The 17,050-nt window shown below is 27.8% G+C and overlaps 1 protein-coding gene across 3 annotated transcripts in view; it reads left to right on the forward strand.

Annotated features, from left to right (window-relative positions):
- Positions 1–244: 244 nt before the first annotated feature.
- Positions 245–17,050, forward strand: part of LOC100212356 (potassium voltage-gated channel subfamily C member 3) — a 39,807-nt gene continuing 23,001 nt past the window's right edge. For 2 of the 3 annotated variants that reach the window (XM_065801358.1, XM_065801356.1), the window contains exon 1: positions 11,927–11,988. The gene's annotated coding sequence lies outside the window, so the exon portion shown is untranslated. Of the gene's footprint in view, positions 416–11,926; positions 11,989–17,050 lie in introns of those variants that run through there. The other variant, XM_065801357.1, reaches the window with a different exon arrangement.

Below are 17,050 nucleotides of genomic sequence, written 5' to 3' on the forward strand. Positions count from 1 at the left end.
AAAAGTCAGCACACCACAATTTTCGAAATCTTTTTTGTTAGATATATTCAGTGGTGCGTATATTAGACACGCCTTAAGGAGCACCTGGTGCAGATTGCTCAAATGCTCTTTAAGGCCGCATTTAAGCGGAATGACAAATTAATTGGATTTTAAAAGACTTTATTATATTAAATTTTATTTCAGATATTGTACGCAAGTCAATACGATTTTATTTATACTTTTTAGAGTAGCAATCAAGAGCGCATATACTTTGAAGCAGCTCTAGGCGGAAACGTTTTTATTTTACCAAAAATGTAATTGCCGTTTCAAGTAGCTTAAACTCTTCTCACACAAGTAATAATAACAAAAATAACAATCAATTCGCTGATTAAAAAATTTAGGAATAAAGAAAATGGATTCTGAAATCATTTGTTGTGTAAGTTTTATCTCCTATGTTTTTTGTTAGAATTTTTACGCAAATAATAATTGCATAACATTGTATCAAATGCACAAATTTTAAATATCTATAATAATTTATATATCTACCTTATATACTGTTTTTTACATAAAGTATACCTGAAAAAGAAAATTAATTGATTATCTCTATCTAGAGATAAAAATTTCCCGCAAATTTTCAATTCGGGAAATTTTTAGAAAATTTTGGAGATTTTCAAAAACAGTTATTTTATAATCAGTAGGTAAAATTTGATGTCTTATTTAGGCAGTTTTTATGGACAATTTTAAGTTAAAATATCGTGAAGCAGATTATAAAAATTTTAGAAAGCCCCCTTTAGAAAACACTTTGTTTAGTATTTTGTTGAGTTTTTTTATTGTAGCAACCATGATAATTTGTTTTCAAAGTTTTCTCAAGTTGTTTTATTCTGTTATTTGCTAAGTATATTGATGTTATTTGCCTTAGCAAGCTTTGTTTAAGACTAAACATAATTTGGACCCCCATCCCTAAAGGTGAAGGGGCATTTTTCAATGTCTGTATAATTGGCCTACAAGTTACTGAAAACTGATAAGTTATATATAAAAAGATTTGATCGAATATTTACAGTATTTTATAATTTTTTCTTAATTTAACGAAGTTATTGATTAACGAAATACAAAAAGTAAAAAAATATTTTGGCTGAATTTAAACTAATCAAAAATATAGTTAGCAATAAATATGAAGAGCTAATGATTTCGAGGTCATAAATTCTGCCGCTCACTTGCCACAATTTCGCTAGGGCACTTTTGACTTTATTAATCAATAAATTAAAAAATTATGCTATATTTTAAAATGATTTAAATGTATACCGTAAATGTATTTTTTGCAAACATAGGCCCTAACAAGGCTTCAAAAATTCAATGCCCTGATATCTTCTTCGAAACCTATATCACAAACCAACATTTCTTTTTAAATATTTTCTCTGGAATAAACCATGAAGAACTAGAAATTGCCAAAAACTCGCTCAAGACAAATAAGGCTCCTAGGATAGACGACATTTGCAGCTACATAGTTGTAAATGTGTTTCCGGAGATAAAACAACCAATCTATGAAATATTTAAATCTTCAGTTATTTCGGGATCTGTACCGAATAAATTAAATATAGCTAAGGTAATACCAATACTAAAAACCGGGGATTTATTTACACTAAATAACTACAGACTTATCTCAGTTCTTTTTTATTTTCAAAACTTTTGGAGAGAGTAATATACAATAAACTGTATAAATATCTAACAACTAACAAAATCCTAAATGAAAAACAGTTTGGCTTCCAAAAGCAACATTGAACCGAACACGCAATTCTTAATCTTATAAATAATATAAACGACTCCTTTAGAAACAAAAAATACGTCCTCGGAGTCTTTGTTGATTTATCTAAGGCGTTTGACACAGTAGATCGCGTTATCTTAATTAGGAAAATAGAAAAATATGGAATAAAAGGTGTTGCACTAAACTGGTTCAAAATTTTTTTACTAAACAGAAAACATGCGTTATTGCTCATAAAAAAGTTTTTTCAAAATTACTCAAAATAAAATGCGGTGACCTCTTTTGTTTTGAATATACATAAACAATCTTCCTAAAGCCTCAAGTAAATTGGATCTCATAATGTTCGCAGACAACACTAATTTATTTATGCATCCTCATCTATTACAAAACTTTATGAAATACAAATACTGAATTTAAAAAAATAAACTTTTGGTTAAAATCTAACAAATTATCGCTAAACACAGAAACAACCAAATACATTTTTCATTCTAACCTTATAAAAATACCTCCCGATTTACCTTCGCTAAATATAGATACTAAATAAATAGAGAAAGAACCCAAGCAACTAAATTTTTAGGGATACTTATTGATGAGAACATCTCATAGAAATCACATATAGATATATTAAATACCAAAATATCAAAAATCATTGGTATCCTTAACGAAGCTGTTTCTATACTGTCTCCTAATAACTTAAAGTTCCTATACTTCTCATTCATACAAAGCTACTACATATATGCAAATGTTGCATGGGCGAGTACTCATAAATCAAAACTAACCACACTATGTCGAAAATAAAAACATGCTGCAAGAATAGTTTTTAATAAGGATAGACTCTCGCATACTAAGCCACTTTTAAAAAATTTGAAAGCATTAAATGTATATCAAATCAATACATTCCAAAATTTGTTTTTTATGCTCAAATATAAACTTGGACTTGTTCCTTCTCACTTTTCAAAGAATTTCTTCATAAATAGCAAAAATAGATAGGGTAACGAGGGGCAAAATGAGAATTTATTTAATACAGACCGTCTAAGAACTTTTGAAAAAAAATTTAATATTTTTTAAATCTTCTACCATCCTACTATAGCCTTAGAAAATATGAGTTGCAAAATTGCAGTGGTTTGGTCAACGGAGATCATATATTGACAACACCTATCTGTCTCATTTTGCCCCACAAAGCCGGGCAAAATGAGACAGATTTTTTTAATAAGTAATTCAAATAGATAATGAAAAACAAGACAGATTTTTAAGAGGTTTAGCAAGATAAATATTTTATAATATAATACAGCTAATAATAATACATAATATATAATCAAAAAATATAATACATAATCAAACTGTCACTAGTTAATCATATAATCAAACACACTGTCACTAGTCACATAAATTACATAATGCTTCACCAGTATTAACAAAAATTAACATCATTCTGAATGAGCCCAAGTTGTAAATTTTAAACATTGACTCTGCTTCAATACTTTTGCAGCCATACTCCATAATCCATTACAAAAACATTCACAGTTTTCAACACTTGAACTTTTAACTCTTTCGTTACCCTTTCCTAATGCCCATTTATTTTTTGTTCTTTTAACTTTTTCTGATTTTTCAGAGGATTCAAATAGTGATTTTCTATAATGTGATGTTGTTATTATCTGTGATTCTTTTCCTTTTCTTGGTAATAAAGTGATCTTTGAAATAGCTAAAATATTAGAAAAGGATGGTATTACTATATTAAAATCAATATTTTCTGAACATCCTGACGACAAAGGTAATAAGGAGATTGAATTAACTTGTAAATCAATTTTATCAGGTTTATGTAAGTTGGCATTAGAGCTTTTGTCATTATTAAACTTAATGTCTGGAATTATATCCGGGCACAAAAGATAAATTCCAGATGTGCGAAAGCCAGAATAGGCAACTTCTACGGAGGCAGCTTTATGATATGCTTAAGAGAATATACCTCTAAGTTGATCATTTGTTATTTTTGTCCAGGATGCTCATGTAACCATAATCCATATTACATATTATAAAAAGTTTTTTTATAATGTGTTTGACATTTAGTTTAAGCGACTAAAACCTTCTAGAACTTTCCTGAAATCGCAATACTTACAAAGTTTTAATGAAGTCATTGATTTTAAATAATAATATAGGACAAGTTGTGCCACAGTTTTTTTATGAGAAAAGCTTTTAAAAGTGGCCAATAAATGGTTAATGGCCGTTAACTGGCGTATGTACCGTACCGTGGTCCTTGTCTATATAACAAACTAATACTCAAAAATAATCAACGGAAAAAATCAAATAACTTAAATACTCTGAAAACGTTATTAAAAGATCTCATTTTAAACACTTACAACTTTATGAATTTTTATTAACCCAAAAACATTTAAAACTATGTATAAAACTAACTTTGTTCCGAAACCAATGTAAACTCTAATAACTCTAAAAACTCTAAATAACTCAAAAACAACAACAACAACAACAAAATAATAATAAATAACAGACTTATTTATCAACATGTAAACGACTGTATATTACGTATTTAGCAAATCGTGTACCAACTTATATTTATGTGTATTGAAATAAAAATAAAAAAATTAAAAACTTCATTTTGTCTGCATTTTTTGTTTTTTGCATTTTGCATTTTTATTTTTATTCAGCCGAAACTGAAAACATTATTTTTTAAATATAAACTTATTTTAAATTGAAGTATCCGAAAATATTAGTAACGCAAAGCGGTTTCTTGAAGACAAGACCATCGGTCTTCTGCAAGTTTTCCGCGTTCTTTAAAGTAATTTCTAATACTTTACAGTTTTATTTTATATATTTTTTGTATAACGTAACTTTGTGATTTTTTTTTAAATTTTACTATACTCTGCAAACAATACTATTATTTATTACAAATTTATAAAGATTAAAGAACAAAAAAATAAAAAAAATTACTAAAAAAAAATAAAAAAACCTCGTATTTTTCAACCAATGCTGCCAAGTTGGCGGTTTGTATGCATGCGTGCGTGCGTGCGTGCGTGCGTGTGTGTGTGTGTGTGTGTGTGTGTGTGTGTGTGTGTGTGTGTGTGTGTGTGTGTGTGTGTGTGTGTGTGTTATAAGTATCATACCAAGCAAATTAATTTATTATTATTTTACTCTACATTCGGATCAAATGTGTTTTCTTATGTCACACAAATAATACACGATAAAATTTGTTAATCTAAAAAAGATTTTATTCTTTGCATTTTGTGAATATTTTACATTGTAGTTAAGAGAAGTAAAAGCTAGAAATATGCTGTACACAAACTCAAAAGACAGGCTAACTCAGTAAACATCTACTTTTCGTTGTTACGCTGAAGTAAAATACGTAAAAGTAACATATAACAACTTGATCGCTTTATTACTTTTTTAAATAAATGGGCGATTCTTAAATTAATAATTTTTATTATATAAATTTGACTTAAAGATGTGAAGTTTTCGCTCGTGGGTCTTTATTATTTTATATTTTTGGTCGAAATATTTATTTATTTAATTATAATTTCTTCAGTATTATTAAAATTTAAAATAAATTTACAATCGACATTCAGCACAACCGATATTGAGACATTTTGAAGCCATATTAAGAGCACAAAGGTTTTTTTTTGTTTGGTTCTTGATTTTTTTGCGCTTAAAAGCAAACCCGTTTCTTTCAATCGATTGCAATTTTGTTAATGGCTTGATTCGCCAACATACAACTCTTATAGTTAGGAAGAGCTATTCTTTGGTTAACTCTCAGTAATTTATCAACGTTAATCCAGGTTAAATCATTAATTATAGATGATGGTGCTAATCCAACACATATCTTCCATGCTTGGATTCTAATAGCCATTTGATACTCTTGATCTAATGAATCAATAATCCGTAGAGCTTTCTTTTGTTAACAATTGAGTTGCATAATTTTTATTAATTTACTGTTTCCCCAAATTTCAACACCATACATTAAATGCCTTCTAATGAAAGCATTGTATAAAACAACTTTAGATTTACTAGGCAATAGTTTATTGAACTTTCTAAGTAGATGTCTTTCTAAGTAGATGTCTTTCTAAGTAGATGTCTTTCTAAGTAGATGTCTTTCTAAGTAGATGTCTTTCTAAGTAGATGTCTTTCTAAGTAGATGTCTTTCTAAGTAGAAGTCTTTCTAAGTAGATGTCTTTACTTATCTTTTTTGATGTTTGTACTATATGGTGATTTCTTTTTGTCTTCCCGAAGAATACCAAGAATACTAACACTTTTTTCTTTATAATTTTCTTTACATTAAGTCCTTGTAACGTTATTTATATCTTTTTTGCGCTACCAAATATCATTATTTTTGTTTTTTCAGGGTTAAGTGGTATTTCATTCGCTAAAAACCAATTACTAATTTTTTTCATATTCTCTGCAACATGTTTCCTGTAACTGTTCAATAGAGTCAGATTTTTAATCATTGTTGTATCATCAGCAAAAAAGATAAAGTCTAATTCGGTTGCACCTGGTAGGTCATAAATATAAACTTTAAAAAGTAATGGACCCATACATGTTTCTTGAGCAACACCCAACTTTACTACTCCTTCATTTGATGTATAACTGCCTTCTGTTTGTTAAATATGAAGAGATCTATTTAAAAGTTTTTTCCTCGGCACCAATGTTTTTGAGCTTGTTGTAAATAATGCTATGAGCACAGCTATCAAAAGCTTTTTTTTACAGCAAGTAAAATGACTGCAACAAATTTATTTTGGTTTCTATAGCCCGTTATTATATTGAGAATTTTTAAATTAGTATGTATTGCATTGCATCCCTTTTTAAGGCCGAATTGATAAATTGGAATAATTCAATTATTATCAAGATTTTTCTCAATTTGATATATAACAGCTTTTTCAAATAGTTTTGACAATGCTGGCAATATACTTATTGACCTGTAATTTTCCATAATGGTTTTATTTCCTTTTTTATAAACAAGTTTTATCATCACTAGTTTTAAATCTTAAGGGAAACTGCCAGTACTAATAGAATCATTAAGCATTTTTGTTAAAAAATGAGTGCAACCTGATAAGCAATGTTTAATTAACTTATTACTTACTAGATCAAAACCACAACTACTTTTTGGAGCAAGACTATTACTAATTTTTGTAATTAATTTATTAGATACTGACTTTAAATCCCAAGTAACATCGTGGAATGGAAGATATTTGGAATAATTTAGGAGCTTAAAGCTGTTTGGTCAAAGCTCAAGCAGAGCATCAGTGAAGTGATCTATAAACAAGTTCGCTATTTCCTGTACCGATTCAATCAAACAGGAAGTTTTTATCGAATTATCTTTAGTAGAAACTTTTAGTAGATCTATGAAGAGTATTGCTTAAAACAAGTTTTCTTACTGTACCCTTTACGATGTATCATCTGTTGCCTAAAGAAGTCTTTTTTTTGGCTATGGATAGTTTTTTTATATGCTTTTTCTTTTTTAATTAAAAGAAGCTTTAAATCATGTCTTCCTCTACTAACCGTTTAGCCTAAATTCGTTATAAAATTTTTTAAATTGAGTAAATCTCTGGTCATCCATTAGTTTTTGCGTAAAAAGTGCCAGTTTTTTGGTAAAAACTTTTTTTTCTGGCGCTGCAACGACTAATTCAATCTGAATTTTGTTAATAAATTTTTTATAACTTAGATCAAGGCAATCATTTGTGAAGTAATTGTCCATTTTTGATTTTATTGTGTTATAAGATTCTCTGTTTAGTTTTCTAAATTTCCGCTGTATTATTATCCCATCAAAGTAGTCGTATATTGAGGATACAACGATTTGATGATCAGTTATACCGTAATAATGAATTTTAGCTGCAACATCAGATTGACTCCTACTAATTGAAACACTAATTATATTAATGACCACTAATTATATTAATGAGGTTCCATTCTTTCAAGATATTAAATTAATCTAGAGAGGTTATTGAGTTAAGAAAGTTGTGTTGATATCACTACAAAATATTGTATGTTGGTCCTATTGTTTTCATTAATAATTTTTGTATTAATTTCAGTTTCTCTTTTCATCACTACATGGAGGCTTATAAATGTTTACAATTATCCATTTACTATTTCCTTCCTATTGACGCGTAATTATGTTATTATCAAGTTTCAATGTTGGAAAAATTTTGTTTACTGCGTTTTTATCTTCGTCTATTTTTTTGTTTACATCAATTTCTTTTGATTCATTAACGCCGTATATTATTAAATTTTTTTATAAATATTTAAATAATACCCAAAAAATACGATGATAAAACGCATATTTTTGAAACAAAGAAACTACATTTATAAAACTATATAAATATTATTATTTCATTTATTTAACACCCAATGTAATTTACTAGGTAAAAAGTGAAATAAGAAAGTTTAATTTATTTTGTTGAATACTAATTTCCTGGATTTTAAATAGCGATTTCGTTTAGTTCATATTGGGTTTCGAAACATTTAAAAGCGATTTAGCGCACTCCTTCCAGTTATATCTAGCTTTTTCATCGAAGTAGAATGATTTTCACATAGCTCTATACTATAAGTTAAGGAAGGGACTGCCAATGATTTATATATATAAGAAATAGAACTTGGGTGGGCAAACCCAATTTCAGATTAAATAAGAGTTTAAACAACAGCTCTAAAGTTTGAGGTTTTTTCAACAACATTTGTATGACTGAGTGAAGCAAAAATTGAATGTTTAGTATCCCATGTGAGCCCCAGATGTCTAAGTTTATTCTAAAGATTTTTTTTATTACCAGAAATTGTTATCGTATTTGTATTTGCGATTGTTTTTTTAATTTGCGTTTGTATTTGTAAGTTTATTGCGATAAAATGTTTTGAAAATTTCCGGAAATTTTCAATCTCTATCTGTGAAACTTGTTTAAACCAATATAGTACCGTAACTTTGGGTAACTGCGCAAAAAGTTGAAATTTTTTGCTTTGTGTTTCTAAAAATTGGCTTAAAACATCTCTAATATTTATAAAAACTTGCCAAAAATTTTCTTTGGACTATTCAAAAACTGTTATTATTATAATTTATTTTTTTAACCATTTAAGAAGGATTTTTTATGGGTGTCTAAATTATGTTTTAAGTTAACCGGGGTTTTGGATAACTGTGCACAGCCTTGTAAAATTTGAAAAAAACTTTACCGTTTATATGAATTTTGCTATTTAAACTCTTTTTATTATACTGTTTAAAGGAAATTTTAACAAGAGTTTAATGACGAATAAAAATAAAAATAAAAAATAAATCAGATTTACCATTGTTTTGGTTAATAAAAAGTTTAACATGATAAAAGAAACATAGCCACATTAAAAACTAAAAACACAAAATTTCTTTTAATGTAGGCAATTATATATCTTTAAAATAAAAAATAAAAGCTAAATAAACAAACTTCAACAGAAATGAAAGTCTAATATAGGTACTTTGTAAATTTCTCTGGTTTAGGTTATTTTTTGAGGCTTCTTAATGTGAAACAAGTATTGTTCCGTTCATAAAAATTTTCTTGTGTGTCAAACAAGCATTTAACATTATTACCATTGGCTTCACATAAGCACTGTTTTCCTTGGCATTTGTAATTTGTCAAGGAAAAAGTTCACATGTTTCAAATTTTCTGAGCTTGATTTCTCATTCTTATTATATCTGTTTACAAATTTATTTTCAATGCTACTCAATGAGTTTGAGCTAGAAATGTGATCATGGCACTCTTTCGGATCTTCTTCAGATTGAACTTTTGACTTTATGCTCTTCGTGTTTTTATTCAGTTTTTTTTCTTTGCAAGATTTGAGCCAATATCAAAACTGTTACTAAACTTTTCTAAATCTTCTGTGCCAACACTTTTCCCTGCAGGAACAGAAAGCTTTTTCTTTCGTTGTTTGGTGTCTGAAGATTGCAAGGTTTTATATTTTTCTTGTAAAAAAATCTTAAAGCTGTCTTTTAAAAATTCTTTATTGTACGATTCTCTCTCTAAATTGTGTAAGAAGTTGATTGACATTTACTGGATAAATACCACACTTTCTAAAACCTGATTTTAAGTTGTTAGCCTGATTTGGTTCTATAGCAATCAATAATTTGTTTAAAAGTTCTGGAAAATGTTGTTTTTCAAGAGATGTTTTTGTGCAGCCAGCAGGAGAATCTTTGTACTCTGTAATAATTCTACGCCAAGCTGTTTCTAAAGGTTAAAAGAAAGCCACATCTAGAGGTTGAGTTATATGCGTGCTATTAGGTGGCAGGCAAACAAATAAAATTTCATTTTTTTCACAGGCATTAATTACTTTTGGAGAGATATGAGAGAATAAGTTATCGCCTAACAAAACTTTAACTTCTGATTTTTTTTTAAAGACGGTAAAACTATAGAAAAAAAAACACTCTTGAAAAGCTGCTCCGTCAAACCAACCACTTTTAGTGTTAAAGTATCTGACTCCTTTAGGACCTCCTTCACACCAAGTTGACCACAGATTTACAGCTTTATAAACTACAAACTGTGGTAGAACTTCACCTGCAGCATTACATGATATCATAATAGAAATACTTGTCTTAGAAGTGTTTCTTATATTTGCTGGGTATTTATTACCTCTCTTTACCAAGCATTTTTTTGAACCTGGATCATCACTCAAATTTGTTTCATCGTAATTATATACGTTGCTTGGAGGTACATTTTGTACAGTTTTTGATAATTGCTGAATATAATCCTTTAAAATTTCTTTATTAACCATTGCTCGAGATTTTTTTAAGTTTGGCACAAATTTACTTGTAAGTTGTGGATGTCTTTGTAAAAATGAGTTAACTAAATCAGGCCCAGGAAAGATTTTAAACTCTTTTACTTTTTTTCCTGAACTAATTAGATAATTATTCATAATATGACGTAAATCTTCTTTACCAATTGGAAATCCAAAATCACTCAATTGAATAGTACACTTCACAAAAGCAGCCTCCTCGAATTTCGAAAAGAAGTATGGCTTCCCAGGTTTTAAGTTGTGTTTTCCTTTTAATTTATAACAAATTGTTCTTCGACTGATGCCATATTTAGCAGCAGCTTGTTTTTGTGTCAGCTTTTTACATTTTACCTCTTCAAGACATTTGGATAGGTCATTATTTGTATAGTCTTTATATTTTCTGGCTTTGTAACAACTTGACATCTGGAAAAAACATGAGTGTTATTTAGGAATAAGCAAAAAATGTTAATAAAAACAATAAAAATATATTTAATAATTATGCTTATATATAAAATTTACTTCAAGTTTTAAAAAGTATTGTTTTTAGATAATTAAAGACAGTTGTGTAAATTATGCACATTGTGCAAAATTACCACAACTGTCTTTAATTACGGTAACATTTGCCTGTCTGTAATATTGCGGAACCTTTTCCGAATTTTTTAATAGATCTAGAAATAAAATAAATAATTAATTTTATTTTTCATATTTGGTTCTAAACTGCCAAAAGTATAGAAAAAAATAGTTTCAGTTGTATTGGTTCAACTCGTCACCAATCCTATTATTCTGCTCTTTATTCTGTATTTTGGTCAATAATAATAAAACCTTTAATCATTCCGAGTTCCGTCGTAGTGAAATCGTATTAAGTCCAAATTCATTATTCGTATTGAGATCGTATTAAGTCCAAATTCATTGATCATAGTGACTCTTAGAAATTGTATTGGGAAACACTGTTTTTTAAATAATATATAATATAATACTCTGTTTAGTTTAGTTGTTTAAATGTTTTTTCGCGTATTTTTTTTTTAAAGAAAAACGCTTTTCAACAGCAAAACAAAACCAAAAAGCCTCTTTGGTATTTTATTCACTACACATTTAAATGCGAACAGTATCCATTATTTTAACCGTCTTTAAGCTAGAATTTAACAAACTAACGTTACAATCGCGAATATGATTTTATAAAAACTCAGCCATAAAATAAAATAAAATATATAAATGTTAAATATATGAAACGCATTTTTAGACTAAACTTTAAACTGATTAATTTTAATAAAAAATAAACCAAATATATTTAGAGACTAAATTATCAGGCTAATGTGTTTGTTTATGCCACAAATTTACTACCGTTTCAAAGTTTTTAAAGTTACATATTAGCTAAAAAAAAAAAAAAAAACAATTTATTGATTCATGCGCATCAAGCAAAGAGTATCAATAATGCATTCATTTAAATCGTTTCTTACATTTACTTAATTGTAAAACGAATATTCACGTATAAATTTCACGTATTTAAAGTTTGGTTTTTTACGCTAGTCGTAAGTAATTATAAAAAGAATGTTTTGTATTTTTAATTACTTAAAAGATATTCAATTTATTATTTTAAGAGGAATAGGAAATAATAAAGGTAATGTTAAAAAGTAACAAATATGAATATATAAAATTTAAAAAAAAGCTTCTTGTGAAACATCAGTTATAGATAATCAGAAAGACATCAAAGACATCAGTTATAGATATTTTAGAAGAGTTATAACTAGTTTCAAAATAAAATTAATTACCCGCCCCTCAATTGCCATTTTATTTGAATATGTAGAGAAAAAAATTAAAAGTTTTTTCACAAATAAAATTTCTTGCTATTTGATAAAACAAATTGTACAGGCGTGCGGAACCTGTCATAAATACACGCTTGCACAAAAACTATATATACGTATACAACACACAAAAACACATACACATATAATTGTTATATTATAATTATATTATAATTATATAACTAAAACTGTATTATATATATATATATATATATATATATATATATATATATATATTTATATATATATATATGTGTATATATATATATATATATATATATATATATATATATATATATATATATATATATATATATATATATATATATATATATATATATAAATATATATAATAACATAACGAACTCTCATGGTTAACACTTTGAGGCTGTCCATTAATTAGGTCAACAATTTTTTGGCAATTTTTACCTCGCCCCTCCCCCTTGTCAACAACTTGTCAAACTTTCAGAGACCCCCCTATAAAATTACCTCAACAATTAATTTACAGCCGCCCCTTTTTTATGTAAAATTAAAAAAAATATGAAAAATAAAATTAAACATTTTAAAATAGTAGTAATAGCAGTAGTTTACAACTTCAAGAAAAAGCGTTTAAAAGTAAAATGTAAAGAAAAGAAGCTTAGTTCAACTTTTTTAAATATATATAGCCATTTAAAATTACAAAGGCTTGCTCTGAACAAATAGTGAATAGGAGTAAAAGTGGTTACTACATGCAACACTATTGGTTTAAATTTCTTTCAGTGCATGATAGAAGGTAAAAACAATTAAATTCAGTAAACTTATCGACGAACTGCAAGTCGATATTATGTTAATAATAAAAAAATCATTCCAGTTATGAAATTTAAAAGAACAAAAAGAAACATTAAAACTTTGATGGAGGAGAGTATTCCTCGATGTTTTCCGAAATTCTTATCGTGATAAAGAAATCGAAACTATTGAAATTTTTGATAAGATCTTCAAGATCTTCTTTTACAATACAATTTTATATTTTTAGATTGTTATATTACGATTAATAATTGCAAACTTAATATATATATATATATATATATATATATATATATATATATATATACATATATATATTATATATGCATATATATATATATACATATATTATATATGCATATATATATATATATATATATATATATATACATATATATAAATATATATATACACACACGTATATATATATATATATATATATATATATATATATATATACATATATATATATATATATATATATATATATATATATATATATATATATATATATATATATATATATATATATATATATATGTATATATATATGTGTATATATATATATATATATATATATATATATATATATATATATATATATATATATATATATATGCATGGGTAACGTTAGCATTTAGGTAATTTGGGATAACGGTAGAAACAAACGTGCCCGTCAACAAAGATACTCCTAGATAATGTTAAATATTTATCATAATATTTTTATCATAATTAATGTGCAATGTCACAAAACGTGAATGTGCCAATCCTCCTTACTTTAACTTTAGACATAATCCACTTCCACATTGAATGCAAACTAATTCTAATAGGGTCTAGCATAGCAAAATATTGCATTTGTAGAAACAAGGGGTTAGCAATCTTTCAAGACGGAAGACCCAAAGCTTATAATTTATAAAAAGTCTCCAGTTTTTAAACAGCTACTAACATCTTGTTTTCAATATTATAATTGTATTTGTCCATGGAGCTGGAGAGTCGCATTATAGTATTGAAATTTTAGTATCAAATGTTTATACCAGGGTCAGAAACCTGCTTGTAAGCAGCAGGTTGCCGATTCTGGTATAAACATTTAAATAATATAATGTAGATTATGTACTTACATAAATCTTTATTTAATTTTACATCAGGCCAACAAACACAACCTTTAAAAAAATAATAGTGTTAACATTTAATGAGCACACGCGAGTAAACATCTCGCGTGTGCTCATTTAGTTCTGCATGTGTCAGGTATTTTTAAAGCACAACACGGTTTAAAAAAAGTAGAATATAGAAAATATCATTAAAATACTAAAGGTTGGGTGAGTATGTAACACAAGGCTACAAACGATGCCTAATTTTCTTTTTTTTAAGTTTAGTTTAGTTAATTTTAGTCCTCAATAATTTAAAATATCGATAACAAATGCGGCTGTGGCGCAGTGGTTAGAGCGCTTGCTTTATAAGCAGGAGATCCAGGTTCGAAACGAGCTCTGGACAAATTTTTACGTCAAGGTAAGGAAGGAGGCGTGAACTTCCCGGCTTTATGCACTTCCGCGGTGCTCTGTGACAAGACCGTAAGGACTTCTTGGGGCACCTAAAAATAAAGAAATAAAAAAAAACAAAAAACAATCCGTAATAAATTTATAGACTTAAAAATTATAAATGTTCGCTGTTTAAATTACCAACAAAGATATGCTGCATCAGGCACCTCTATATACTAACAGTCTTACGATACTTGTGCACATCTGCGACACAAGTACTATAATTTAAGAACATAATAGAATACTGGAAACATATGTGGAAAGAGTTTAAAAACGATTGTCGTTCAAAAAATTTTTTTTAACTAATTTATATGTTTATTTAATCGATTTTTGAAAATGTTGACGTCAATTACAATTTGCTGCAGGATATTTCGTTGAAACACAACACGGTTCGTGAAGAATTTCTCTTTTGGCATGCAGTCGAGTACTCTTTGCTGTGCAAGTCTTTGATTATGACCAAGCATAATATACTTTGGCGACGAAGGACGATTGAATAATACATGAAAGTTTATTTCATCAAATCCGCGCATGAACTTGAACATCAGAATTAAATCACCTCTTACTCTTCTTTCTTCAATTGTCGGAAGACCTAACATGACTCTTCGGTGCTCGGCTGTGCGATGCTTAATCTCAGGAATGGTTTTTGTAGCAAGGTTTTAAACTTTTTCTAACGCTTCTATGGTAAGGTGAAAATTCGTTGGTAAGGTGACTACGCTTGGATTGCACACCCTAGGTGAGGACGAACATACGTGGTATACACTTCTTTCCACAGTGAAAAACTATGGCTGCGAATAGTTCTTTTCAGCCTCTCTAAGGAGCGGTTAAAGTTCATCGCAGCTGCTAAAACTTGAGCATTACGTTTAAGATCATTTGAGATAAGAACTCCAAGACCTCTCTCTAACAGAACAACTTCAATTGCAAGTGGAGGGCCGTCTGATCCTGGTATGTAATAGTCTCGTTTTAATAACATTTTTCTCGGTCAGTATGCATGATTAGTAACTAAGTAAGTATGCATGACTAGTAACAAAGTAACTAAATTTATTTAAAAATGTAACGTTGTTGACGTCATCATTTCTTGACCTACCCCCCTACCCTCTTGTCAAAAATTGTCAAAAGTTTCTAGACTACCTCTCCCCCTATTTTGTTGACGTAATTAATGGACAGCCCCTTTTTACAAAAAAATTAAATAAAATTTTAAATAACTATTAAACAACGAGCATTAATGTGGTCTCCGCGAATATTATATATTCTATATCTTCTGTACATAAAATAAAACGATTTTATTTTTTCACAAAAGTTCTATAATTTTTAAATGTAATGAGTTTTGCTTTATTTTGAATATCCGATGAAAACAAGATGAAAAGTATAGCTCCTACAAAGTCTCAACAATATTATTTGTCTGGTACATTTTTTATACTGGATGATTTTGAAGCAGTTTGTAAAATTTGCGTAAAATTATTTATGCTCATTTTTAGAAAAAAAAACTTGAGTTCCTTTTGATAATTTTCTTAAATTTCTAGACTCAGTGATGACAGCTTATTATTTGCTTTGTCTTTTGATCAAACAAAGTTAATTTGGTTTTACGTGGTTTTAAAATTGAGATCCGGAGTTGAAAGTTAGTATTAGTATTACAATTTACTGATAAATCTGAACTGATGATTGGTAGGAAGCAGTTTCTTTAAATTACTTAGCAATTTAAATTGACTACATACTTTTTCATAACTAACTTTAGAATGATTTTTAAGAATTTTATTCGGACCCAATTAACATTCTAGGTTCTAGATAATTGACATCCTACTTGATAGTTTACTATACTAGGTAGTTGACATCCTAGGTACTTGTAGAATTTTATTATATTACCTAATTCTTGTTTATACTTTACACAAAATACATTCTAAACATACCCTTCTAAAAACATACCCTTCTAAAAACATACCCTTCTAAAAACATACCCTTCTAAAAACATACCCTTCTAAAAACATACCCTTCTAAAAAAATGCCCTTCTTAATACCTGTATCGGAGCCTCTTTAGTAAGCATAGTAAACATAGTAATCTAAAATATGTTAAAAATGTAAATTTTTTTAAATTAACTTTTGAAAATAAGCTACAAAGTTTGTAAAATCAAATCATTAAACGAACTTAGGCTTATCTAAGTTAGTTGTTATCTTATCTCTGTTATCATATCTAAGTTAGTTGTTGCAAGTTTGAAAAAAGTTTAAAAGTATACTTATGATCATTATTGTTAGTATATGTTTATAATTTTTTTTTTTCTAAATTTATTTTTGTTCCATAGTATACATTTTCGTGATTACATAGTAAAGATTCGTTAAGATTGAATATACATATAATTATAAAAAAAAACACAAACATAAATAATAAACAAACTTCTGTAATACGAACTGTAAGAAGAACGCGGGAAATTTGCTGAACACCAAAAGGTCTTATCATCAAGAACTGCTTTACATTGTAA

This window comes from Hydra vulgaris, chromosome 07 (assembly GCF_038396675.1).
Source record: "Hydra vulgaris chromosome 07, alternate assembly HydraT2T_AEP".
In the NCBI taxonomy this organism is placed as follows: domain Eukaryota; kingdom Metazoa; phylum Cnidaria; class Hydrozoa; order Anthoathecata; family Hydridae; genus Hydra; species Hydra vulgaris.